The following is a 27,462-nucleotide window of genomic DNA, read 5'->3' on the forward strand; positions in this document are numbered from 1 at the left end:
TTATGAACACTCAACACCAGTGTCAGTAAATGTTGGCATTAAAGCGTACTTCAATTGTTGCCAGCAGCACAGTCACTAACGCTCTGGATAACTTGAAAACAGCCTAACCAGCTCTGCTAGGGCAAGTAAAATGGTCAGATTGAGGTGTTCTCTCATTTGTGTCTGGAAGTAGCTAGCCAATGTTAGCCAGTTAGCTTGGGTGCTTGACTGCTGTTGTGAAGTCGGAACGCTTGGATCAACACTACTCCTCGGCCAAAACATCCAGTGATACTGCCTGGCAGTGTGTGCTCTGAAACCGCCGAGAGCGAAACACTATGATTTTACAAACGGACAATCTGACAACGCTCTGAATTTACAAACGACCAGGGCGCACTCTGAGCGCACTCCAGATTGAATTTAATAACACACCCAAAGTTGTAAAATGTCTAGCTACTAATTTGTCATGCTAACAAGCTAGCAAGAGTTGTCATGCTAACAAGCTAGCAACAGCATCAACTTCTGGTAGACAGGCGAAGCATTAGTATGCTCAACTGAAAGGGATACTTGTCACGTCCTGGCCAGTATAATGGTTAATTGTTATTGTAGTTTGGTCAGGACGTGGCAGAGGGTATTCGTTTTATGTGATTCGGGGTGGTGTGTTTGTTGTAGGGGATTTGATTTGTGTATTCCAGGGTTTTTGGGCACTGTTCCTTGTTATGTATGTCTATGATTGATCTAGCTGTTGTATGTCTATGTGTGGTCAATTGGGGTTGGGACTCTCAATTGAAGGCAGGTGTTGTCCATTTGCCTTTGATTGAGAGTCCCATATATTAGGTGTGTTTGTATGTGTCTTTTGTGGGAGATTGTTTGTGTGCACTGTGTTTGTTTGAGCCTGCCACACTGTTGCCGTTGTGTTTATTGTTTTGTTTCGTTTCAAGTGGATACCTTACATGTTTTATCAGTAATAAACATGAGTGTCCACAATCCCGCTGCATTTTGGTCCTCCTTTCCTCAACACGACGATAATCGTGACAATACTGTTCGGTTACAGAACACTAAAATGAACTAATAGAATATAGCATATACTCATTAAGTATACAGTATGTTAGTATGGGTATTCGAACACAGCTCTACTCAACACCACACACAGCTCAGGTGAGTGTGTGTTTGTGTGGGACTAGCGTCCATGGAAACCATCCATTCACCATAATATTGTCAGATTATACAAATAAATGGATACATTGACACACAAAATCTTATCACTATTTTTAATAATCAAATAAGGGAAATCAGCCATGTTAGAGACTCCTAGCCCTACTATTCACCCCTATCTGCATATGGGTTACTCAACCTTCCTCCCTCTTTCACCCTGTTAGGTTACAGCTGTATTTTTATTACAATGGATCTTAGGTGGAGGGAGTGAGAGAGGAAAGGAGAGAGCAAGGGCAAGGGCAAATGGAGGCGAAAAATCAGTCTTATGTGAGACTGATAAACTATTTTACCCTACATTCGTTCTCTTTCACACTCGCTCTTTCTGGGCTGGAGGCCATAGGGAGTGTTATTTAGTGCTGCCATAGAAAATATCAGAAACACATCTAAACAAAACATGAGCCAGTAGTGTATGGAGTTCTATATCTCAAGGCGTTGTTCCTATAGATCAGTTTATATCCGCATGGCTGACAGTCCGCTCGGTGACAACAGATAAAGCATATCCTGATCATTTCAACATACAGATTCCAGAGCCCTACTCTATGTATCAGTTTTGAGGCGTTACCGAGGTAACCTTGGTCAACTCCTGAGTTCAACGCGGGATAACCGGTACTACAAATGTGGCTCACCTTTTAGCCAGGTACATTTTTATGTCAACTAATCCTTTAGAACTAACCTGCTTCTTGTAAAAACATAACAATTTTAAAACAGTAATCACATTACCAGTGGTGACCCGTCATTCAGGGTAGAACCTGTTTTGAGCCCCAAAATATTTGCAACACACACATTCAAAAGATTGGGGCCACTTAGAAATGTCCTTGTTTTCCATGAAAACATACATGAAAAGAGTTGAAAATTGAATAGGAATGTCACGCTGGTGTAAAGGATTTGGAGACCGGCGCAGGAATACATCTGGGTTTTTAATACACCCAAAACAAACATACTGTAACGCCCTGGCCATAGAGAGGGGTTTTTTGTTCTTTATTTTGGTTAGGCCAGGGTGTTACATTGGGTGGGCATTCTATGTTCCTTTCTCTATGTTTTTGTATTTCTTTGTTTTGGGCCGTGTGTGGCTCCCAATCAGGCACAGCTGAAGCTCGTTGTTGCTGATTGGGAGTCACACATAAGGAGCATGTTTTTCCTTTGGGTTTTGTGGGTAATTGTTTTCTGTTTAGTGTGTTCCTAACAGAACTGTTGCTAGTCGTTTTTGGTTTCTTTTGTATAGTGTTCGTTGATCATTAAAACCTTTTATGATGAACACTAACTCCGCTGCACCTTGGTCTCTCTCTCACGACAGCCCTTACACATACAAAACACTGGGATGTACCCAAACAAAGGAGTGAGGGTAAACCTCATAGAACGACACGGGACGAGACCCGTAATATACAATGCACAAAATATGCAGCACAGGCTGAGCCAACGCATAGGACATGGGAACAACGACCAATGGACATGGGAACAATAATCGACAGCCCAATGGGGAACCAAAGGGCACATTTAAACAAACACAATCAGTGAGGAACTGGAACCAGGTGTGCGTAATGACAGTTCAGTGTAGCCTAGAAGGCCGGTGACGTGGACCTCCGGAATTGGTGAACAGAATGAGCAGCAGTACCGGGGGGATCTGTGACAAGGAAATATAGTCAAGACGTTGACAAGGTTATAAATAATGATTTTTAATTGAAATAATAATTGAGTCCTTCAAACTTTGTTTTTGTCAAAGAATCCTCCATTTGCAGCAATTACAGCCTTGCAGACCTTTGGCATTCTAGTTGTCAATTTGTTGAGGTAATCTGAAGAGATTTCACCCCATGCTTCCTGAAGCACCTTCCATGAGTTGGATTGGCTTGATGGGCACTTCTTAAGTACGTACCATACGGTCAAGCTGCTCCCACAACAGCTCAATAGGGTTGAGATCTGGTGACTGTGCTGGCCACTCCATTATAGACAGAAAACCAGCTGACTGCTTCTTCCCTAAATAGTTATTGCATAGTTTGGAGCTATGCTTTGGGTCATTGTCCTGTTGTAGGAGGAAATTGTTTCCAAGTTAGCGCCGTCCACAGGGTATGGCATGGTGTTGCAAAATGGAGTGATAGCCTTCCTTCTTCAAGATCCCTTTTACCCTGTACAAATCTCCTACTTTACCACCACCAAAAGCATGCCCAGACCATCACATTGCCTCCACCATGCTTGACAGGTGGCGTCTAGCACTCCTCCAGCATCTTTTCATTTTGTCTGCGTCTCACTAATGTTCTTCTTTGTGATCCAAACATCTCAAAGTTAGATTCATCTGTCCATAACACTTTTTTCCAATCTTCCTCTGTCTAGTGTCTGTTCTTTTGCCCATCTTAATCTTTTCTTTTTATTGGCCAGTCTGAGATATGGCTTTTTCTTTGCAACTCTGCCTAGAAGGCCAGCATCCAGGAGTCGCCTCTTCACTGTTGACGCTGAGACTGGTGTTTTGCGGGTACTATTTAATGAAGCTGCCAGTTGAGGACTTGTGAGGGATCTGTTTCTCAAACTAGACATTCTACTGTACTTGTCCTCTTGCTCAGTTGTGCACTGGGGCCTCCCATTCAGCTGTGCTAACATAATTGCAAAAGGGTTTTTTAATGATCGATTAGCCTTTTAAAATGATAAACTTGGATTAGCTAACACAACGTGCCATTGGAACACAGGAGTGATGGTTGCTGATAATGGTCCTCTGTATGCTACAATAGTCATTTACAACATTAACAATGTCTACACTGTATTTCTGATCAATTTGATGTTATTTTAATGGACCAAAAAAATTGCTTTTCTTTCAAAAACAAGGAAATGTCTAAGTGACCACAAACTTTTGAACAGCAGTGTATATATATATATATTATGCAAGTTATTTTTGCATTAATATGTGTCACATATCAGTTTCAAACAATGTAAAATATATATATATATATATATATATATATATATATGTAAAATATATATATATATATATCTCATTGAGTTAATAAAGCCGCATACAAACAGACAGCTTCAAAATGCAGGTGTTTCAGCCTAGCTCAGTGCTTTCTGTTGTGGTGGAGCAGACCAGCAGAAAATAGGAGCATTGCACCATGATTGGCTCAGCATTGTACCATGATTGGCTCAGTGTTCTGTCACTCATGGGGACACTACGTCACACACCTTTAGTAAGGGTAGACATCAAGAATGTGAGCCCTTTGGGTTCTGCCATAGACTTAGATTGGAAGTGCCCTTCCAAGAAGGCTCAAGGTCATTGCCCACAATTACGTTATATCTACAGTAGCTTTGATTGGACTGATCATGTCATATGTTGTCATCAAGTTGTCATAAAGCCTGAGCTCGAATGTGTAGCTAACTGATGCTGTCTGGTTTCAGAAAACCCTGAGTAGATCTTGTTTCCTTCATAGTATACCCTTCAGGTTGTCTTGCTGTTTTTTGGGAGGGGGGAGTATAGTCAATGACCAATGAAGTGTTCTAGATACTGCAATACCATCACATTAGTCACTGTCCACAACATCACATGCAGACATATTTCAGCATGTCATCTGTCTCTGTGAGATACTGATGGGTAAAGCTTAGACAAATAACTACATAATTGTCTGAATAGGTAAATAAAAAAATATAAAAATACAAAACTATGAAGGTGATGAGAGAAGTTCCCATTAACACAACTGGAGATGTGTAGAGAGGCATGCCCATGTAATACAGTTCCAACCCGCTCCAGTGTTTGTGTGATACTGACCTATGGAGAACCTCTCTGTCTCACACACACAGAGAGAAACCCAACCCTGGTCTCTAGATTCTCTACATACTTATGGACTAAACATTTTAAAAGAACCTTCCTCATTCCATGCCCTAATTAAAAGTCTATTCACACCCAGACAAACCCAGAGGATAACATTACTACAATAAGATTTGCATGACCTCAGGAAGAGAGAGAGATGGATAGAGAGAAAGAGGGAGAGATTTTTTTTTTTTTGCAATTCAGGGTCTTTTGTTTTTGTGGGGTTAGACCTTGGCTGGTGTTGTTTAGTGGTTTATTGTTTTAAACATCGGCTTTTGTTTTTGTGGGGTTGGACCTTGGCTGGTGTCTGCTGTATGAGAGTATATGTGTTGTGTGAGTATGCGTGTGCGTGAGTGTTTACGTTACGTGAGTGTACGTGTGTGTGTGTGTGTGTGTGTGTGTGTGTGTGTGTGTGTGTGTGTGTGTGTGTGTGTGTGTGTGTGTGTGTGTGTGTGTGTGTGTGTGTGTGTGTGTGTGTGTGTGTGTGTGTGTGTGTGTGTGTTTGTGTGTGTGTGTGTGTGTGCGTGTGTGTGTTTGTGTGCGTGTGTGTGTGGGGGGGGAGGTGTTTCTCTTGGATGCGGGTATCAAAGGGGTGGACAGGTCTGACAGAGACAGAGCTCCTGGAAGTCCCCTCACCGGCCATTAAACTAAAGTACCCTTTCTTTCACTCTCCTTCCCTCTCATTTCTTCTCCTTCAAACTCTTTCGTTTTCTCTTCCTCTAGTTCCCAGACACTTAACAATACCCCCCACACACACACACACACACTTGTCCTGGCTATGACACATGTATGACATACTGTACAGCTAAGTTTAAGTTCCTATGTCTCTGGCAGCGTACAAAACCCATTAAAACCACACCTCAGATGACCAGCATCACATCTTTCTCTATCCTGTTTCTCTACTCCCCTTTTGTCCTGTAGTCCTATAGTCATGCTGTTGTTACAGTTGGACCTGGAGGGATAATGTTTAGGTAAGCAGGCTATTGTTAACATCCCACCATGCCCCCCGTCGGCTTCCCTGCCGCCCTGTCCTACTGCCCTCTGCAGTTGGGGTTAGGATGTGAAGGAGGTGGTTGGGGGGTTAACAGTGGATCCCCCCCATGTTTCTGCCCTGCTGTGCTAATGTTTGTGTATGCGTGTGTTTGTTTGCATGCGTGTATGTTTTGTGTGTGTGTGTGTGTGTGTGTGTGTGTGTGTGTGTGTGTGTGTGTGTGTGTGTGTGTGTGTGTGTGTGTGTGTGTGTGTGTGTGTGTGTGTGTGTGTGTGTGTGTGTGCTGAGTGCCACCTGTAGGGATCAGGGTCCCTACACTTGTCGGTCACAGAGAACAGACTGTGGTAACACAGTCTGGTAACAACCAACCCCACTCTCAGAAGTCACAGACACAGACACACACACACCTCACTCCACAAATGTTTAACAATGCCAAACATGAATTTACCTTTTATCCACAGCGGTATGTAAGCCTATATTCATAATTGAAAACTCAGAATGAATGGGTCCATATCATTAACAGAGACTGTCTCTCAACCCTGTTCTTTGTGCAGGTTTGCTCTTTGTGTGTTTTTCCATCCAAGTACAGTAGTTCAGCTGTGCTATGTATGTGTAGTGCTGTGGTCTAATAGAGAAATCACAGAGGGTGTGATATAGAGATGACTGATACACACACACAGGTATCATTATCTACTGATGGCCAATGTGTGTGAGAGTGTGTGTGTGCGTGTGTGTGTGTGTGTGTGTGTGTGTGTGTGTGTGTGTGTGTGTGTGTGTGTGTGTGTGTGTGTGTGTGTGTGTGTGTGTGTGTGTGTGTGTGTGTGTGTGTGTGTGTGTGTGTGTGTGAGTGTGTGAGTATGCGCGTGTATAATTATGATTGTGGTGGTGCTGAGAAAGAAATGTCTCGGTTTGAGAGAGCCATCTGTTGAGACAGACTCACACCATTCATCCTCAACGTAATTACCATGCAGGGAACGACAGAGCGGAAAAACGGCAACCAGGAATATGAGGGGGAGAGAAGGATAGACAGATTAACGATGCTTCACTTAAGCACTGGCAAGTCACTCTGGCATGTCTCTTCATTAACAAACTGAAAACAGTAGACAGCAGAGAATATTGTACACTCATACACATTGCTGAGTCAAAGATACTTTGAGATTCCAATGACAGATTGAATCCTTGCTTTTCTTCTGAGTTATCTGAGCTCATTCAGATGAGAAATCAGGCCTAGGCCAAAGCAAGGAAACTGACTCTGTAGTGGACTAGCAATCTTTCAGACGAGAAACAGATATCTTGATTAGGAAAGCTAAATCAAGCTACTTGTTAAGCTCTATCCCTGACTCTGCTGGGGATCCTTCTGTATTTTGGAAACAGTAAATGCACTGAAGAGTACAAATTCCTCTTCTTCCCAAGCAGGTTCTGTCTGACTGGCATCATAACTGAGAAGAATGGGATAAGTGACGCTTTTAATCATCATGTTATCTCTGCAGGCTTTTTACTTGAGAGAAACGGTGGTGTAGTTGACCCTGGTCAGCTCTTCTCTACGCTAGCCTCTAGCTGGCTCAATGGTTAACCCATCAACTTCTAGTGAATCTTTATTTTAATTTGAACAATTTACTATCTGTGGTGCTAGATGCCTTGATTAAGATTGATCTAAAAAATCCACTGGGGCTGATGTGCTCGATCCATTCTTGCTGCAGCTCTCTGCTCCCCTGATTGCTCAATCATTAACCCATATTTTTATCCTGACAATAATATCTGGTACTATCCCCAAGGTTTGGAAGGCGGCCAATGTATTCCCCTTTCACAAAGGTGGTAACCCTTGTGACCTAAATAATCATTGGCCTATTTCTAAACTATCTTGCCTAGCTAAAATATTAGAGTCCGTTATTTAAATCTCAGCTAAGATCTTTCTTGTCTTTGAAATGTATTCTAAATGTACATCAGTCTGGTTTTAGACCAGGTCATAGCAATATCGCTACTGCATCCCTAGTTATAAATTATGTTAAATCAGGTTTCCTGGATATTTCTAAAGGTGTCCCGCAGGGGTCAATTCTGGGTACTGTACTTTTTACTGTTTACATTAACAATATCATCTTGTCTGTAAAAAAACCTCCTCTTGTATGACAATGATACTGTTGTGTATGCTACTGCCCCCACTGTTGACCAGGCTCTATCTGAACTACAGTCTGCCTTCATTGTAATACTGCAAAACTTTATTGACTTGGAATTAGTACTAAATTCAGGTAGAACTAAGTATATGTTGTTCTCTAGAGAGCATAAAAATAAGTCTGATGATTTAAGCATATGTACTTTGGATGGTGTCCATGTAGATCGTGTCCCTGCTTACAAATATCTGGGCATCTGGATAGATGAAAAGCTGTCTTTTAAAAAGCATATTAATGAGTTAGTTAACAAGCTGAGAATAAAAATGAGCTTCTTCTATAGAAATAGGTCCTGCCTCTCGCTAAATAGTAGAATGCAGATTATTAAGTTGACGTTCCTATTGGTCCTAGACTATTTCGACATCATCTATACGAACTCAGCTGCCACTTCATTAGATGCAGTTTATCATAGCACACTGCAATTACATCTTTTGAGGATCTGGGGACCTATGCCAAATATTTTCAGTCTCCTGAGGGGATAAGGTGTTGTCGTGCCCTCTTCACAACTGTCTTGGTGTGTTTGGACCATGATAGCTTGTTCGTGATGTGGACACCAAGGAACTTGAAACTCTCAACCTTCTCCACTTCAGCCCAGTCGATGTTAATAGGGGCCTGTTCGGCCCTCCTTTTCCTATAGTCCACAATCATCTCCTTTGTCTTGCTCACATTGAATGAGAGGTTGTTGTCCTGGCACTACACTACCAGGTCTCTGACCAACTCCCTATAGGCTGTTTCATCGTTGTTGGTGATCAGGCCTACCACTGTTGTGTCGTCAGCAAACTTAATGATGGTGTTGGAGTCATGCTTGGTCACTCAGTCGTGGGTAAACAGGGAGTACAGGAGGGGACTAAGCACACACCCCTGTTGAGGATCAGCGTGGCAGATCTGTTGGTGCCTACTAGCGGCTCTAGGGCAATTCAGAAACATGATTGAGGACCTTATTACCGATGAATGTGTTTTTTTTTTTATGATTGTGTTTTTCTTTCTGCTTGCGTTTAGTATTTTCTGTAATTTATATAATTCAGGCCTCATCTGTAAAAGAGACCTTGGTCTCAGTATGACTCTCTGATAAAATAAAGTTTAAATAAAAAAAATATCTGGATGATCTGATAATGCATTCTAGAATTTTCTAGGAAATTAGAGAACTTTCGTTTCCACCTGACCCATGACAACACAGTGGAAATAGTATAATCAATTCCAGTGTATAGTTTTCTAGAGATGGATATCAGAACAGATCTCTGTATCTCACAGAGCTGGTCACAATAAGTAGCCTACAGAGACACTCTATTCATAGAGACTGTATGTTCAGTAAATATCTAACAGATTCCATCCAGTGTGATCTAACAGATTCGTACATATCCACTCTGATACATATCTACTCTGATCTGAAGGACTACATGGTCAGTAATTATATTTTGTAACAGATCCTACTACGTTCAGTAAGCATGTCTTTGATCAGCCATATGGCACATGGAATTCTGAGGAAGAAAGTGTGTACCTATGCACATCAAACATATCTCAGATGCAGAGTACATAGGCTATCAATGTGGTTTCCTTTTCAATCCCATGCATATGGCAGACACATATCTTCCATTCTCAGTAAAAAAATGCAATTAATGCTGAAAATGTGCTGTATAAAGCCAAATTCATAAAACCTTTTAAAAGCAACCAAACAACATCATGGAAATATGGGTTGCACTTTATGTTGACACACACTTCAGCAGAAATGCCGTATCACAGTCAATCTTTAGTAGTTAAGTGAATCAGTTCTTTCTCAACACAAACAGACACAGGCACCAGCAGAAACCTCTATCCCTGCTAGATATACATACAGACATGTATGAACATAGAGCAGCTGGTAAGAACAGAGTAAGCATAGATGATTCTGCTTTTAGAATAGCTTTAGAGTAATAGTAGAAAGAGGGAAGAAATATGGTACAGTATGTGTCAAGGTAAATGAATAACACTCACCTTTATAAGAGAGTTTTAGCCGGGGCATATTGCTCTTCGTCTTCTGTGCTCCAGAAATAACCACCATCCCACACAGCAACACCACCATGCCCCAGAAAGAGGCCATGATCCTGGGGAGAGAGAGGCCAGACAGGTCCCTGAAGAACCAGTCCTCTGGAACACAGAATAGATGTCAGCAGAACCAGGATCAGTCCCAGATCAGGGGTAGAATTTCCAGAAAATAAAAAACTATTGAAATACTGTCAAACAGAAGTCTGTTCAGTCCAGTAATTTTGCAAAACTGGACCAGAACCTGTCCTACGTTCAGGGGTTATGGGTCAGGGGTTCCAGAGACAGAGAACCTGAAAATGGAGCAGGGGTATGGGTCAGTGTTATAGACAGCCAATCTAAGCAAGCCAAACGGAACCGAGCCAAACCGAACTAAGTGGAACTGAACAGAGCTGAACCGGACCCACACAGCAGACTCAAATCACCTCAGTGTTGGAGGTCAGAGGCAAGGGGAGTCCCACCATACCGATCCTGGGGAGAGTGAGGGGAGCTGGGCTAGAGATCAGTCTTTACGTGGGTCTCTGCTCCAGCAATTCTCTAGTGTTGACTCTATTTGTTTCTCTATTTTCTCTCTTCCAGCATGCCCTCAATTAAAACTCTGTCTTTAGTTAGTAAAGACAAACAGGTCCAGTATGTTCCAGCTCCTAATCCAGTTAGCTTGGGAAACAGACTTCACTGAGACACTCTATGTCCTCAACATAGCCCAGCTCAGCCTAGCCCTGTCCACACTACACACTGCACACAGAGCAACTGAGAACAGCTGAGGGAGCCAGCACAGCCAGAGAGAGGGGGGTGGAGGGAGGGGAGACGGGTAAGAGAAAGAGCACAGGGACGTGTGAGAGAGCGAGAGAGCTGCAAGACTGAAAAAGTGAGGAGGAGGGGGAGAGAGAGAGAGAGATAGAGAAGGAGGGCAGAGAGAGTAGTAGAGATAAGTGCGGTAAGTGAATGTTGTACTGTAAGTGAATCCTGTAACAGAGAGGTTGTGACTGTTTTTTTCTACACTGAGCTCTACTGTTCTACCTCAGATTTCTCTATTCCTCTACCCTGGACCTCCTCTATTGTCCTTCTCCCAATGTCCAGTTTACCTTATACTGATATACTGCATCTTTGACAGCAGGACTCTATCAGTGCCACTGCCAGGACATTAGGTAATTGCTCTAATGGGTATTAGACAGGTTCGATCCAAGTCACTCAACAGTCTAAATGCTCCATAATAATAGTCCCATACAGCCTCTACAGGCCTGGCTGGCTGTACACCCCACTGTTACTGCGTCTCAGCCAAACACACAATTTACTGGTCAGCCTCGCAAAACAGGCCCAAGGACTTCACTGTCCTTGAAACAGAGAGAGGGAGAGCGATAGAGAGTGAAGAGTGGGGGTTAGACAGAGAGGAGGAGAGGGGTTAGAGAGAGAGCGGAGGAGAGGAGAGGGGGTAGAGACTGAGAAAGAACAAATAGAGATAGAGAGAGGGAGGAGTGTGGGAGAGAGAGAGACAGCAGGAGAGAAAGAGAGAGGGATAGCTAATGGTATTGTAATAACAGCTTGCTACCGTAGTTGCAGAGGGCTACAGACTAGTAGCTCTGAGAACGGACTAAGTTTTAGATTACTGTCCTGTGAAAACACTACCATTACAGTAAAGCTCAGGCCATATCTGGCTTTTGTCAAACATTGATCATTTATAACATGTTTCAGATTAGTATTAGGCCATTAAACATATAGATGTATCTTTATTTACATTTCCTGCTTTTGTTGAGAAGAGTTTTTTATTGAAGTTACACAGCAGTACAGTGAATAGATAACATCCAACAGGCTTTACACTCTGTTACCAATGTACTGACCTTGGAGCTCTCCATTGAGCTTAATTTGGCTCTGTGAAACCAATAACCACTCTAACGGCAAGATTCCAGCTGGTCCTGACATGTCTGCTGTGTCCACATCTGTTCTGACCTGTCTCACACCTCTACTTCCCTTTCTATATCCAAACCCATCAACAGTCATCCCTCTCTCTATCTCTTCCTCCCTCCTTCCACCCTGTTTTCCTTCACCCCTCCTCCATTCCCTCCATCAGCAGTTTTCACTATTTTCTCTTCAACCTCTCTATCCCACCTCTTTCACATTTCTTTCTACAGTAGTTATACATCAGTGGAGGCTCCTCAGAGGAGGAAGGGGAGGACCATCATTCTCAGTGAATTTTTTTAAAAAAGTGAAACATTAAAAAGGTTATCCCTTTTAGATACAACTTTAATAAATACATTCACATGTCACCAAATAATTGATTAAAACACACTGTTTTGCAATGAAAGTCTACAGTAGCCTCAACAGCACTCTGTAGTGTAACACCATGGTGTAGCTGGTGTACAGCTAGTTTCCATCCTCCTCTGGGTACATTGACTTCAATACAACACCCAGGAGGCTCATGGTTCTCACCCCCTTCCATAGACTTACACAGTAATTATAACTTCTGGAGGATGTCCTCCAACCTATCAGAGCTCTTGCAGCATATACTGACATGTTGTCCACCCAATCAAAGGATCAGATAATGAATCTAGTACTGAAAGCATAAGCTACAGCTAGCTAGCACTGCAGTGCATAAAACTTGGTGAGTAGCTGACTCAAAGAGAGAGAAAGACAATAGTAGAACAGTTTTGAACAAATTAATTTTGTTAAAAATTAAGGAAAAGAAAGAGAGAGAGAGCGAGCTATATTTAGTTGTATTTTTTTCAGTTAGTTAGCTTAGCCTATTTAAACAGCTCAAACAGAGAAGAATGCTATGCTAGCTAGCTGACTATGGCTATCCAACACTGGATCTCTCCCAAGTCAAGGTAAGCTTTTGGTTTTATTAATTTATTGCCACCGGGGCCCACCAGTGTAACTGCCAAACTGCTTGTAGCGGGTTTCGGCGTTACTAACGTTGTTAGCTAACATGATGACAACAATGTAGGCTTTGTGTAGCGGTTAGTGGTTATGATATGAAGGTTTGGCTTAGAAAGTTTTTTTCGCCTGATCACAGACAGCTCATGTGTTGTGCACTGAAGTCCATAAGCAAAGGGAAAAGGTGAAAGGAGGAGAGCGCGTAGATGCGAGAAGGAATTATACAATGTTCTGGCTGCTATGAAAATGATCTGTGATTGCGTGTGACTATTGGTCTATTCATTCCTGCGATTCTGTTGAAAATGTTTCTTAAAAGGAAGCAAATAGAATGAAACGGGGTTAAACAGTCCTGAATTTGTCCAATAGAAACTCTCGTTTTGCAACTGCTGAACTAATGATTAAACTCTAGATTAGCTAGATGCAGGCAAGAGTGTGCAACGCGGTATTGAATGTGTCACTGTCTGTCACCTTGCTTACTAAAATTGTTCTCTCGACCTGTGTACCTACTTGTATACTTACATTTATAGGCTAGTTTGTACCAATCTCATGATGGGTACAGGGATAATTAGAGTATCATGTAGTAGCCTAAACCTATCGATGTTACATTCAGCTGGGTAATGGGATACATGTATGAATGACAGTCATCCAATATGCTGTAATTTAAAGAAGGCCATGATTTTTCTCCCTCATCTTAAACTTCACCTCCCGCCACTGTTTTACATCTGTTTCTCTCTCTCCTTCTCTGTGAGATAACCTCTTTCTACAGACAGACATCATAATTACTATTAATCGTACTGAGATCACTTGGTAAGGCTTGCTATAGTCTGCTGCCAATGCTTACAGTAAGCTTTCATCAGTGACAGTTAGTTAAAACATTATGGTTAAATATGAAAAAGCTTTTATAAAGGTACTGTCATGTAATTGTAGAGTTGTGTTGAGATGGTGTAAAGTTACTTAGCACTGTATTCCAATGCTGTGAAGTTTTTGTATTTGTAAGTACCTAGAACCTAGACTGGCCTAAAGTTATAGATACTGTATGTTTTGTGATGGAAAGTGTTATGTTGGTGCTTTTCTATTTATACATTTCTGTGTCCTATGTTTGTGCTTTTCTAATAACAGTTTTCTTTGTTCATGTAAGTGACTGATTGAACGAACCCTCACTATCAGTATCTGAAATTTGGCAGTACGCCAAGACCCTTGTTTTGAGAACCAAAGATATCTCAGTTTCAAGATCTCAGCTTAGAGTGAAGAAGCCTTGTGAGGTATTGGTCTGTCACATGCATGACCCAGTATTGGTCAGTCACATGAACGAAGAAAATGTTAATGATGAATTAATTATAATTGAATAAGCTAAATAATGCAAATATAACTTGTCTGTATATAAGAGATATAACGAGACTGCCCCGGCAGAGCTCCTGACAGACGTTCATCAAGTGCATCAAGTTTGTTGGAACCTCTCCAGCGCACTGATAAATAACAATGATTAATTTAATATTGACTTTGAGTGTCCCTGTGTAGTATTTCCACGACAGTATGTTCTAGAAAAATAATATATTTCCTAAATGTATAATTGAACTCTAAATTACCCTGTTACTTAAATTAACCCTCAAACTACCAACATATTTTACTGTAATACCCTTGTTAAAACCAAGTATAGAGTTTATTTGTTATAATTAATTGGTATTAGATTTAAAAGGTGGTTGAATTGCTCCTGATTTGTAATGTCGTTAATACATTAATTTTGAAGCAATGTTTTTTAATGTACAAGTGAATAGGTTGGTTTACTGTTAAGTTTAAGTTTCCCATGTATCTTGTTAAGTTTTGACCATTAAGGTAGCTTGTTAAGCTGGGAGAGTTGACCTGGTTAACAGGAGGGCTGGGAGAAAAAGAGAGAGGAGAGACATCGGTGTGGTGAAGAAAAATGACTAAAGGAGATGATAAGGAGAGAACAAAGACACACCTACAGAGTTTTGAAGGGAGATCCTGATCGTTTTTTTTTAAGAGAGTATTATTATTTTGTTAAACAGCGGTTGACATGCTTCGAAGTACGGTAATGGAATATTTAGACATTTTTTGTCACGAATTGCGCCATGCTCGTGACCCTTATTTACACTAGTGTGAACGCACGAACAAAACGCCGCTGTTTGGATATAACTATGGATTATTTTGGACCAAAACAACATTTGTTATTGAAGTAGCAGTCCTGGGAGTGCATTCTGACGAAGAACATCAAAGGTAATCAAACTTTTGTAATAGTAAATCGGAGTTTGGTCAGGGCTAAACTTGGTGGGTGTCTAAATAGCTAGCCGTGATGGCTGGGCTATGTACTCAGAATATTGCAAAATGTGCTTTCACCGAAAAGCTATTTTAAAATCGGACACCTCGATTGCACAAAGGAGTTCTGTATCTATAATTCTTAAAATAATTGTTATGTTTTTTGTGAACGTTTATCGTGAGTAATTTAGTAAATTCACCGGAGGTTTGCTAGGTATGCTAGTTCTGAACGTCTGAACGTCACATGCTAATGTAAAAAGCTGGTTTTTGATATAAATATGAACTTGATTGAACAAAACATGCATGTATTGTATAACATAATGTCCTAGGTGTGTCATCTGATGAAGATCATCAAAGGTTAGTGCTGCATTTAGCTGTCTTCTGGGTTTTAGTGACATTATATGCTAGCTTGAAAAATGGGTGTCTGATTATTTCTGGCTGGGTACTCTGCTGACATAATCTAATGTTTTGTTTTCGTTGTAAAGCCTTTTTGAAATCGGACAGTGTGGTTAGATTAACGAGAGTCTTGTCTTTAAAATGGTGTAAAATAGTCATATGTTTGAGAAATTGAAGTAATAGCATTTCTAAGTTATTTGAAAATCGCGCCACGGGATTACACTGGCTGTTGCGTAGGTGGGACGATTTCGTCCCGCCTAGCCCAGAGAGGTTAACACTTTTTTGGTTACTACATGACTCCATAAGTGTTATTTCATAGTTTTGATGTCTTAACTGTTATTCTACAATGTAGAAAATAGTGTAAATAAAATAAAACCCTTGAATGAGTAAGTGTATCCAAACTTTTGACAGGGACTAAAATCGCCACTGGTTGGAAGTAGGTGTTTTTGGCTGCTGTCAAAATGAACCCAAACTTAAAAATTCCATATTGATACAGAAACACAAAATTGTTAAGAGCAAGTTGATTGACAAAGTAATGAAAAAATTTAAGATTTGAATAAACCACCTTTGAGCCACGATCAAAATGACCCCAGTCAGTAGTTTGAGGGTTAAAGACCTTTAAGTAAGTTTACTAGGAAATTATTATGTGTATTGTTGACTGCTTTGAAGTACCAGAAAGTCTACTGATATTACATCACTTCTTGGTAGATTTCTCAGTTGCTCTTGCAAATACAAAAGCTGCACTGTGTAGCTGGACCCTCAGCCATTCAAGGGGACATGGATATCTAACAACCTATCTTTAAGTAAGACTCAGTGGCGACGAAGTTACCCAATCTTATCGGTGCCCAAAGCGGTCAGCTCACGGTGTTATGGCACAACGTACACCCTGTGTATTTCTGAGAAAACTGTGCGGTGTTGAAGGATTGTCCTCTCCTGGTTTCTGAGGTCATAAATGCACAATGTCCCACTCCTCAACTGTGCCCTTGATATTTTTTCTATGTGCTCATCAGGTTCTCAAACATCCAAGGTCTAAACAACATGATGAAAGGGATTCAACATGGTTCATCCTACAGACAGACCTACGCCATGCTGAGTGAGTGACTGGCTCTATCACAATACAAAACATCCTAGGTATATACAGTACGTAGGACATGGATTTCTGGGGAAGTTCCCACAAGGTAGAGTACTCAGACACTTGGCGGCTGATCCCATAGAGACATACACCATGCTCTCCATATCTCTCTCTGTCTGATATATATAGTATTCCCACACTCATAGAGTCACACAAGGAAGTTCCAAGAAGCGAACTGGAAAACTGTTGTTGTTATATGAGCTCAGTGAGATGATCACATGATACTTTGAATTCAGGACAGGACAGAAGCACTGTTTGGTCCATGTACACTGTTTTAACAGTTACAGTGGGGGAAAAAGTATTTGATCCCCTGCTGATTTTGTACGTTTTCCCACTGACAAAGAAAGGATCAGTCTATAATTTTAATGGTAGGTTTATTTGAACAGTGAGAGACAGAAAAACGCATGTCAAAAATATTATAAATTGATTTGCATTGTAATGAGGGAAATAAGTATTTGACCCCTCTGCAAAACATGACTTAGTACTTGGTGGCAAAACCCTTGTTGGCAAACACAGAGGTCAGACGTTTCTTGTAGTTGGCCACCAGGTTTGCAGACATCTCAGGAGGGATTTTGTCCCACTCCTCTTTGCAGATCTTCTCCAAGTCATTAAGGTTTCGAAGCTGACATTTGGCAACTCAAACCTTCAGCTCCCTCCACAGATTTTCTATGGGATTAAGGTCTGGAGACTGGCTAGGCCACTCCAGGACCTTAATGTGCTTCTTCTTGAGCCACTCCTTTGTTGCCTTGGCCATGTGTTTTGGGTCATTGTCATGCTGGAATACCCAACCACGACCCATTTTCAATGCCCTGGCTGAGGGAAGGAGGTTCTCACCCAAGATTTGACGGTACATGGCCCCGTCCATCGTCCCTTTGATGCGGTGAAGTTGTCCTGTCCCCTTAGCAGAAAAACACCCCCAAAGCATAATGTTTCCACCTCCATGTTTGACGGTGGAGATGGTGTTCTTGGGGTCATAGGCAGCATTCCTCCTCCTCCAAACACGGCGAGTTGAGTTGATGTCAAAAAGCTCAATTTTGGTCTCATCTGACCACAACACTTTCACCAGTTGTCCTCTGAGTCATTCAGATGTTCATTGGCAGACTTCAGACGGGCCTGTATATGTAGTCTTGAGCAGGGGGATCTTGCGGGCGCTGCAGGATTTCAGTCCTTCACGGCGTAGTGTGTTACCAATTGTTTTCTTGGTGACTATGGTCCCAGCTGCCTTGAGATCATTGACAAGATCCTCCCATGTAGTTCTGGGATGATTCCTCACCGTTCTCATGGTCATTGCAACCCCACAAGGTGAGATCTTACATGGAGTCCCAGGCCGAGGGATATTGACAGTTCTTTTGTGTTTCTTCCATTTGCGAATAATCGCACCAAATGTTGTCACCTTCCCACCAAGCTGCTTGGCGATGGTCTTGTAGCCCATTCCAGCCTTGTGTAGGTCTACAATCTTGTCCCTGACATCATTAGAGAGCTCTTTGGTCTTGGCCATGGTGGAGAGTTTGGAATCTGATTGATTGATTGCTTCTGTGGACAGGTGTCTTTTTACAGGTAACAAGCTGCGGTTAGGAGCACTCCCTTTAAGAGTGTGCTCCTAATCTCAGTTCGTTACCTGTATAAAAGACACCTGGGAGCCATAAATCTTTCTGATTGAGAGGGGGTCAAATACTTATTTCCCTCATTAAAATGCAAATCAATTTATAACATTTTTTACATGCGTTTTTCTGGATTTTTGTTGTTATTCTGTCTCTCACTGTTCAAATAAACCTACCATTAAAATGATAGACTAATCCTTTCTTTGTCAGTGGGCAAACGTACAAAATCAGCAGGGGATCAAATACTTTTTTCCCCCACTGTACATGAGATATACCTATTTCATACACAAACTACCAGATACAATCAATTAGATATTTTCGCAATTAAAAGATAAAAGCGAACCGTTTTCCTTTACTATCACATACTGTTTTGATATTTCCACAATCAACAGATATCGCCCAGTTTTCACAAACAAGGTTAAAACTGGAAAATGTAAATAAACACCATCAATCAACACACAAAGCCATAACCAGAGAGTCATCAATCATAGACTAAACAAGAGGACGGTTGTCTTTCTTCTTAAAGCGGGTAAAGTGGGACGTTACTCCTTAACAAACGTCTGACAGTTAGCAAGCTGTCTCCCTACCATAGTGAATGATAATGAGTTATAGTGAGGATGCTCTGGCCATAGACTCAGGACAGATAGAACCGACATAACCCTGAAATCCACATCATTTCACACCCAATATCAGAATGAGCAGAATAAAATGTGTCATTGTTGAATGTTTTTAACACCGAGTAAGACACTGTGTTATGTTGTGTACCGAATTCAGAATTTAAGTCATTCAACATTTCAAATGGCACATCTGGTCATCAGTGCTCTTCCCACCACAGAACCTAACTTTGAATGGGGATGTGTGTTCTAGTTATTCTAGGTCTATGTATCTGGTCTAGGCTTACAGCTGATGGCAGGGACCACTAATAGGCCGTAGCAGAGTGTATAAAGACCCTTCAGACACACAGAGAACAGCAGAACTAATCCCCTACTGAAACGGATGGACTCATGGTTATGGTAATGTAGCCACACACACACACACACACGCCCACACACGCCCACACACGCCACACACACACACACACACACACACACACACACACACACACACACACACACACACACACACACACACACACACACACACACACACACACACACACACCACGCACACACAGAACGAGTGTCACACATAGTACTTCCTAAACAGGCTGGATTAAGAGGTGGAACAGACAGGAGCTTTTATCTGAAACTGGGGACTGGCAGCGTTGCGACACTAGTTCATTATTCTGAGGATGTAACCCTATCTGCTACGCTGAGCCCAGACAGAACTATTGTTGAGATGGATGACTGGTGAATGGCCCACTTGAGATTGATAAAACACACTTTGTCTTCTTTCCCATCTGTTGACAACTGGGATTGAATTATAATTCAATCTCATGGAAGGTTATCAGTTTGTTAGAAGAGTGGAACCAACCTCCTGTGTTCAGACTCCTAGACAGAGAGTGGTGAGAATCCTTCCATTCCTTTTAGGGAATGTATTCAGGACAACTCAAGAGTCCTCCACTGCTCCCTCTCCTCCTCTTGTCACCCCTTCAACTGTTCTCCTCCACTTCTCCAACCATCTGTACTTATTTCAGTCCCTTTCTCCACCTCTCGTCCTCATGTCTTAACTCCTCTTTTCCTCCTCTCTTCTTTCCACCTCGCTCCACTCATCCCCCCTATCACCCCACACTTTTCTTCCTATCTCTATCCTCTTCCATTACCCCTCTCTTTTCCTCTCTCTCCTTTCCTCTCCTCCTTTCTTCACTCCTCTCTCTTGTGCTATCAAATCTCCTGAACCTGACACAAACTCTCACTCTCTCCTCTCTCTCCTTCTCACTCTCCTTTTCTCGGTCACAGTGTCTGATTTCATCTTTACAACCTTGTAAACCTCTAAATATTGGTCTCCTCTGCCTCTCCTTTCAGCTCAGTTACAGTTCAGAAACACACAAAATTACATTAGTCTAGTTTAACAGATATGTCCTTTATTATTCAGACAGTATCCAGTAGGTCCATGGAAATTCAGAGCTCAAAGAGAGTGTCTGTGTTTCAAGGAGGCAGAGTCTAAACTCAACTGAGAGGACCTCAAGTGGTCTCACCTCAAAGGACTGAAGAGCATTAAACTCAGATGTTTCTGGGGTGAGAGGGGGAAGGGGTTGAGTTTATCAGGCAGTAGAGTGGTTGTGGTATGTTATGAATTGGGGGTTAGTGGAAGGGTTCTGTTAATACCCATTGGGATTCAGGATCCCCCATCAGAACTCACTCAGCCCCTCTCAAACAATACCACCCCCATCGCTGCACCCCCCCCCCCAACTCTCATATGTCTCCAACCTAATCCTGCTCAAGACCCCCTTCCAGACCAGCCCTACTACCACCGCTGTCTCAAAACGGCCCTGCACCCTTAACTCACTCTCAACCTTTCTCCCCTCTCTTTCAGTCTCTTCTCTTCACTCCACTCCCCTCCACTCTCTCTCCCCTCCCATCGATTCTCTCTCCTTTCCACTCCACAGGGGTGGGAGCATAATCCCCTAAATGAGAGGATTTGGCTAAGTAAATTAACCACATAGTCTGAAATCAGCAACTGAACCACAAGCATGCATGTACAGCAGGGGTAGGCAACTAGATTCAGCCGTGGGACAATTTTTGTTGGAGTGAATGGACAGGGGGGAGGATAATTACAATAATTTGTACAACTAAGTCCAAAAAGAGATTATATTTGAAAATAACAATCATTTCATACCTTGATTACATTGACACACGATCACATATGTCAACTCTTTCTATTTGTGGGAATACTTGGGGTAATATTTACTATATTAACAATTTGTTTTGCAGAATTCCAGAATTCCTTGCGGGACGGTTTTGGCTTGCGTCTGTTGCCGACCCCTGATGATCAGACATCTCCCTAACCACGTACTGACCCCCGTCAATAGAAGACTGTCTACACAGTCAATACTTTTCCATTTACCCACCTACCCCCTACAATACGCATTCAACATCTGAATATTTACTGTAACAGGTCCAATGCTGAAGAAATGAACCCAGAGATGACTGGTCTTAATGTTACGGCCCATTATGATGCAGTTGCTGGGCTGATGTTACAGTTTTTTACAATCACTTGGGCACTAATTTCAGAACCTTGTGGTCATTTTTCAAAACTCTAGACACAAAACTCACAACGGTCATCACTTGTAACAAAGGCTGTCCAATGTTCAAAACATTGCATTGTGCATTCATATCTTTAAAGAAACCTTGCACTTGCAGAATCATTGGTTCAAATAACTCATTTATCATGAAATACCATAGGAACATTCATTAAGATCAGCCACACACAAGATACCAATAGTTTCACTGTGTAGTTGTTCGTACAATCATTAAATATTGTAGTACAAAATATGTGATAAATGTTCCATTATGCTACTACACGTAAATACATCACTGTAAAAGGACTAGTAGAGGGAATACTACAGACACAGTGGAATCATTGAACAAAATATGACATTTATTGATGAAATACAATAAAATCACAACATAGGTTTCTTTGAATCAAAGCAAAAATAATTAGCTACAAAAAAAGAAAAAACAGTTAAAGGTGAACTGCAGTGTTCCTCACCTGGCTTACTGTAAAAAGCTAAACAAAGGATTGATTACTGTACTTCTATATTTCCATCAACCCTGTCTTGTGGATTTGGCCACAGGTTCGCAGCCACATCACAATGGATGTTTTAATTAGCTAAATATCTTAGGAAGAATCTTCGGGCATGGCGAATCCAGGCCTGACACTGGTCTGGCGTGATGTCATTGCATGCGTCATCCATAGCCTGGAGAAGGGTGGCTTGTTCGTGAGGCCGCCTATCATATACCTTCCACCTCCATGTGGAGAAAAAATCCTCAATCAGGTCAAGGAAAGGAGAGTATGGGGGTCAGTACAGGGTGGTAAATTGGGGATGGGCCTGAAACCCTGCTTGCACCATTTGAGCATGGTGGAACCTGACATTATCCCACACAATGACATAGGTCACACCATCAGCTCTACAGACCTGATTTAGCTCATCAAGGAATGTTACAAGGAGAGAAGCATTATATGATCTAATACAAGGTCTGCGTCCCACTACACCATCTTCCAATATAGCCGCACACATGGTGATGATGGCCCCACGTTGTCCAGGTACTTGGATGGTTGCCCGCTGGCCAATGAAATTCCGACCTCTCCTCCTTGTCTTGGCCAGGTTGAAGCCTGCCTCATCCAAAAAGAGGAATTTGTGATGGTTTTCATCAGCATCCAGCTCCATTACCCTCTAAAAATGCATTTTGGAAAGAAAATTACTGATTACAATGATGTCGAATTTTGGGGGAATTTTTCACAACAGGCATCTTGAAACTGAACATACCTGAACATACTCAGTCCTCAGTTGCTTCACTCTGTCTGCATTTCTTTCTAAAGGCACACGGTGTAGCTGTTTTTGAGACACCTGGTGCCTTTTCAGCATGCGTGCAATAGTTGGCAAAATTATGGCTTCCACATTGTTGAACATGTCATCATTGTCCAAGATGTGCTGCCGAATTTCTGTATGGTGAATATCATTTCTGGCCAGAACCAAATTGACCACAGCCCGCTCTTGTTGGTCAGTCAGAATTTTGACTCTGCCTCCCCTATTTGGCCAGTCTCAATTCTGTTGGGAAAATTACAGTAAGAACACATTTAGTCAAATCACCTACTCAGTGGTGCACATTGGCATGCAGAACAGGGCTCCGGGCAGCCGAGCGGAAATGGAGGAAAACTCGCCTCCCTGTGGACCTGGCGTCCTTTCACTCCCTCCTCTCTACATTTTCCTCTTCTGTCTCTGCTGCTAAAGCCACTTTCTACCACTCTAAATTCCAAGCATCTGCCTCTAACCCTAGGAAGCTCTTTGCCACCTTCTCCTCCCTGCTGAATCCTCCTCCCCCTCCCCCCCTCCTCCCTCTCTGTGGATGACTTCGTCAACCATTTTGAAAAGAAGGTTGACGACATCCGATCCTCGTTTGCTAAGTCAAACGACACCGCTGGTCCTGCTCACACTGCCCTACCCTGTGCTTTGACCTCTTTCTCCCCTCTCTCTCCAGATGAAATCCCGCGTCTTGTGACGGCCGGCCGCCCAATAACCTGCCCGCTTGACCCTATCCCCTCCTCTCTTCTCCAGACCATTTCCGGAGACCTTCTCCCTTACCTCACCTCGCTCATCAACTCATCCTTGACCGCTGGCTACGTCCCTTCCGTCTTCAAGAGAGCGAGAGTTGTACCCCTTCTGAAAAAAACTACACTCGATCCCTCCGAAGTCAACAACTACAGACCAGTATCCCTTCTTTCTTTTCTCTCCAAAACTCTTGAGCGTGCCGTCCTTGGCCAGCTCTCCTGCTATCTCTCTCAGAATGACCTTCTTGATCCAAATCAGTCAGGTTTCAAGACTGGTCATTCAACTGAGACTGCTCTTCTCTGTGTCACGAAGGCTCTCCGCACTGCTAAAGCTAACTCTCTCTCCTCTGCTCTCATCCTCCTAGACCTATCTGCTGCCTTTGATACGGTGAACCATCAGATCCTCCTCTCCACTCTCTCCGAGTTGGGCATCTCCGGCGCGGCCCACGCTTGGATTGGCTTCCTGTTGAAGCCTCTCCACTGGCTTCCTGTTGAAGCTTGCATCCGCTACAAGACCATGGTGCTTGCCTACGGAGCTGTGAGGGGAACGGCACCTCCGTACCTTCAGGCTCTGATCAGGCCCTACACCCAAACAAGGGCACTGCGTTCATCCACCTCTGGCCTGCTCGCCTCCCTACCTCTGAGGAAGCACAGTTCCCGCTCAGCCCAGTCAAAACTGTTCGCTGCTCTGGCACCCCAATGGTGGAACAAGCTCCCTCACGACGCCAGGACAGCGGAGTCAATCACCACCTTCCGGAGACACCTGAAACCCCACCTCTTTAAGGAATACCTAGGATAGGATAGTAATCCTTCTAACCCCCCCCTAAAAGATTTAGATGCACTATTGTAAGTGGTTGTTCCACTGGATATCATAAGGTGAATCCACCAATTTGTAAGTCGCTCTGGATAAGAGCATCTGCTAAATGACTTAAATGTAAATGTAAATGCAGTATACAGTCATTTGGCAATTGAGAGTAGCCTAATGTTTAGTGCATGCTGAAGACTTACCGGTTCTCATTGCGGAAAGTTCTGATGATTGAGGCCATGGTTGATCTTCTGATGTTTGGTTGAATCATTGTAGCTGCCTCAGTCATTGTCATGCCATGATTTACGACATGGTGTACAACTATTGCTCAGATTTCATTGGACACTCTTTGCTGGTGCTGCTGGTCCGTGGCCTTGTCCTCTACCACGTTCCCCCACATCTCTCAAACGAGGCCCACGACGACCTCTCAGAAGGAGTGCTTGTCCCCTGCCATTCCTTTGACCACCACGTCTTCCTCATCTTCCTCCTCCCACTGCTTGACCTCTATTGTGACCTGGATCACCTGCCGGCTCCATGTTATCGCTATGTTGTTGTAGGTGGATACCACTCATTTCACTATATACTCGTACCACAATGTGATATCAGTCATCGGTAACGAGTTGGCAGTATTGGAAAAGCAATTACAAGGGCCTGCATACAGACACCCCCGGTGGCCACTTTATTAGGTTCACCTGCATGTTAATGCAAATATCCTGCTTCTTTGAACAGCGGTTCAAGTGGCTGCCTGCAACTAAATATATAGAGCATATAGAGTAGAGAGCTTTAGTTGTTGTTCGACCAAACATTAGAACGGGCAATATGCGTAATCTAAGCAACTTTGACCATGGTAGGATTGTTGGTGCCACACATGGTGGTTTCAGCATCTCAGAAACAGCTGCCCTCCTGGGATTTTTTACGCACTACAGTCTCTAGAGTTTACAGAGAATGGTGAAATTATCAAAACACATTTAGTGAGCGGCAGTTCTGTGGGCAAAAACACCTTGTTAATGAGAGAGGTCGGAAGAGAACGTCCAGACTTATTCAAGCTAACAGAAAGGCCACAAATACTCAAATCACAGCCGTTTAAAATGGTGGTGTGCAGAAGGGCATCTCTTAACGTACAACACCGTGAATAATTCAGGCTGTTGTGGAGGCAAAAGGGGGTCCTACCCAGTACTAGATAGGTGTACCTAATAAAGTGGCTGGTGAGTGTACAGTAATGTCAAATCTGAAAACATGGTCTGGAAAAGTGGTACGTGGGACCATAGAAACAGTTTCTGATAAAGAATGATGATGGAATATTACATCCATAGATAATGTAGTCCAATTTGTTCCATGGTAATTGGTGTCAATGGATCTCGTTATCCTGAAACTTTCATTATCTAAACATGGAATATTGTTTGTCAGTTTCCATAAAACTATGCATTAAGAGTAATGCAACAGTTACTTATCATTTTGAGCAGTTGTATCAATTGATAGTTAGATAATTGTAATGAAATTAATTGACAGTCATCTCAGATGTAATGTGTGAATTGCATTTTGAAATGGTAAAACTTTGATGTTAAGTTGTGTCATTTTGAACAGATGATTTGAGTTCATTGAACAAATTATCTTATCTTTATGTGTATTGTATCCAAGCAATTGGAAAAAAGTGTTCGAGTTTTGAGTATAGTGCATTTTGATCATCGGTTGTGAGTTTTGTGTCTAGAGTTGTGAAAAATGACATGAAGGTTCTGAAATTAGTGCCAAAGTGATTGTAAAAAACTGTAATGCATCTAGTGGGTTCTAGATCTAGTCTTCTGTTTCTGTCAGGCTTATAGCAGAATTAATGACCCATGAATGAATAAAAATATCTCTGAATGACAGAAGAGGTGTGTGTCTGTGTGTGTGTGTGTGTGTGTGTGTGTGTGTGTGTGTGTGTGTGTGTGTGTGTGTGTGTGTGTGTGTGTGTGTGTGTGTGTGTGTGTGTGTGTGTGTGTGTGTGCCATACACCTGAGAAGAGACCTATGACATAGATACACAGTCTCTCCCATTGCCACGGATATTGAGTTGCCTGTGACGATGAGACAGATGCATTGGCATCCTGGTCAGAATGGACACACACAAACACACACATACACACACAAACGTTTCCCCCCAGTGATGGAAGCCAGCTGTTTAGGCAGCTAGGGCTCTGACCTGGGAGAGAGAAGGGTCTGTCTTTCATCACTGAAGGAGCTACCAGGACTGGCTAGAGTGAGGGAACCTATTCTACCATGGGTTAGTCTATGGAAATATTTTATACTCAGCAACAGTCCACCACAATGGAAACACTGAGGCAGGGCCCTTCATTGCCTAATTCTGAGGACTAAAGTTAAAATGAAATGTGTCCCTTAGACATGCCAGACAGTTAAAACCCTCATGGGTGAGATGTGCTAGGAAAATATGCCACAACAGTATGAGGACAGAACGATGTTTTAGTAAACACTTTGTAGTTACAGAGACAGAGTATGGTTAAATAGACAGAGTAGTCCATGCAGTATTTATAAAACAATAAACCACACGTTGTTGGTAATTTACTGTTTCTTAATGAAAAATGTATCAGAAAACAGAGTGAAAAACCACAGAGCTATGAATAAATGACTGGGGACAGTGTTCTGTCCTCAACATCCATGCAGCCCCACCCTATCCACCCTATATGTCCATGCAGCCAGGGATGTAGTGGAGCGTAAAAAGCACATAAACACTGTTTAAGAACCGGTTACAGATGTTTAAGCTAAATTAGCGTTGTTCGAGTGTACATTACCTGCTGCCAGTCATTTTGACAAACGTTTAGCATTCCTACCACTAAATCCCTCTGCAGGACTAGTAAACTAGTGCACAGTACTGTTTACTAATAGTTGCACATTGTGAAGGTGATCTATGACCCAGTATACTCGAGTTAAGTATAGTAAATACAGTGAGCCTACCTGTCATCAGGGAGTAGTCTTTAGGAATTCCTTTGGTTAACTGGCAGGATCAGCAGAGCTCTAAGGGCCTT

At 42.4% G+C, this 27,462-nt stretch overlaps 1 pseudogene; it reads right to left on the reverse strand.

Annotated features, from left to right (window-relative positions):
- The window catches only part of LOC106561204 (semaphorin-3ab-like), a 62,065-nt pseudogene extending 51,099 nt beyond the window's left edge, over window positions 1–10,966 (reverse strand).
- Between the last annotated feature and the right edge of the window lie 16,496 nt (window positions 10,967–27,462).

The sequence above is a fragment of the Salmo salar genome, chromosome ssa17 (genome assembly GCF_905237065.1).
Source record: "Salmo salar chromosome ssa17, Ssal_v3.1, whole genome shotgun sequence".
Lineage (NCBI taxonomy): Eukaryota > Metazoa > Chordata > Actinopteri > Salmoniformes > Salmonidae > Salmo > Salmo salar.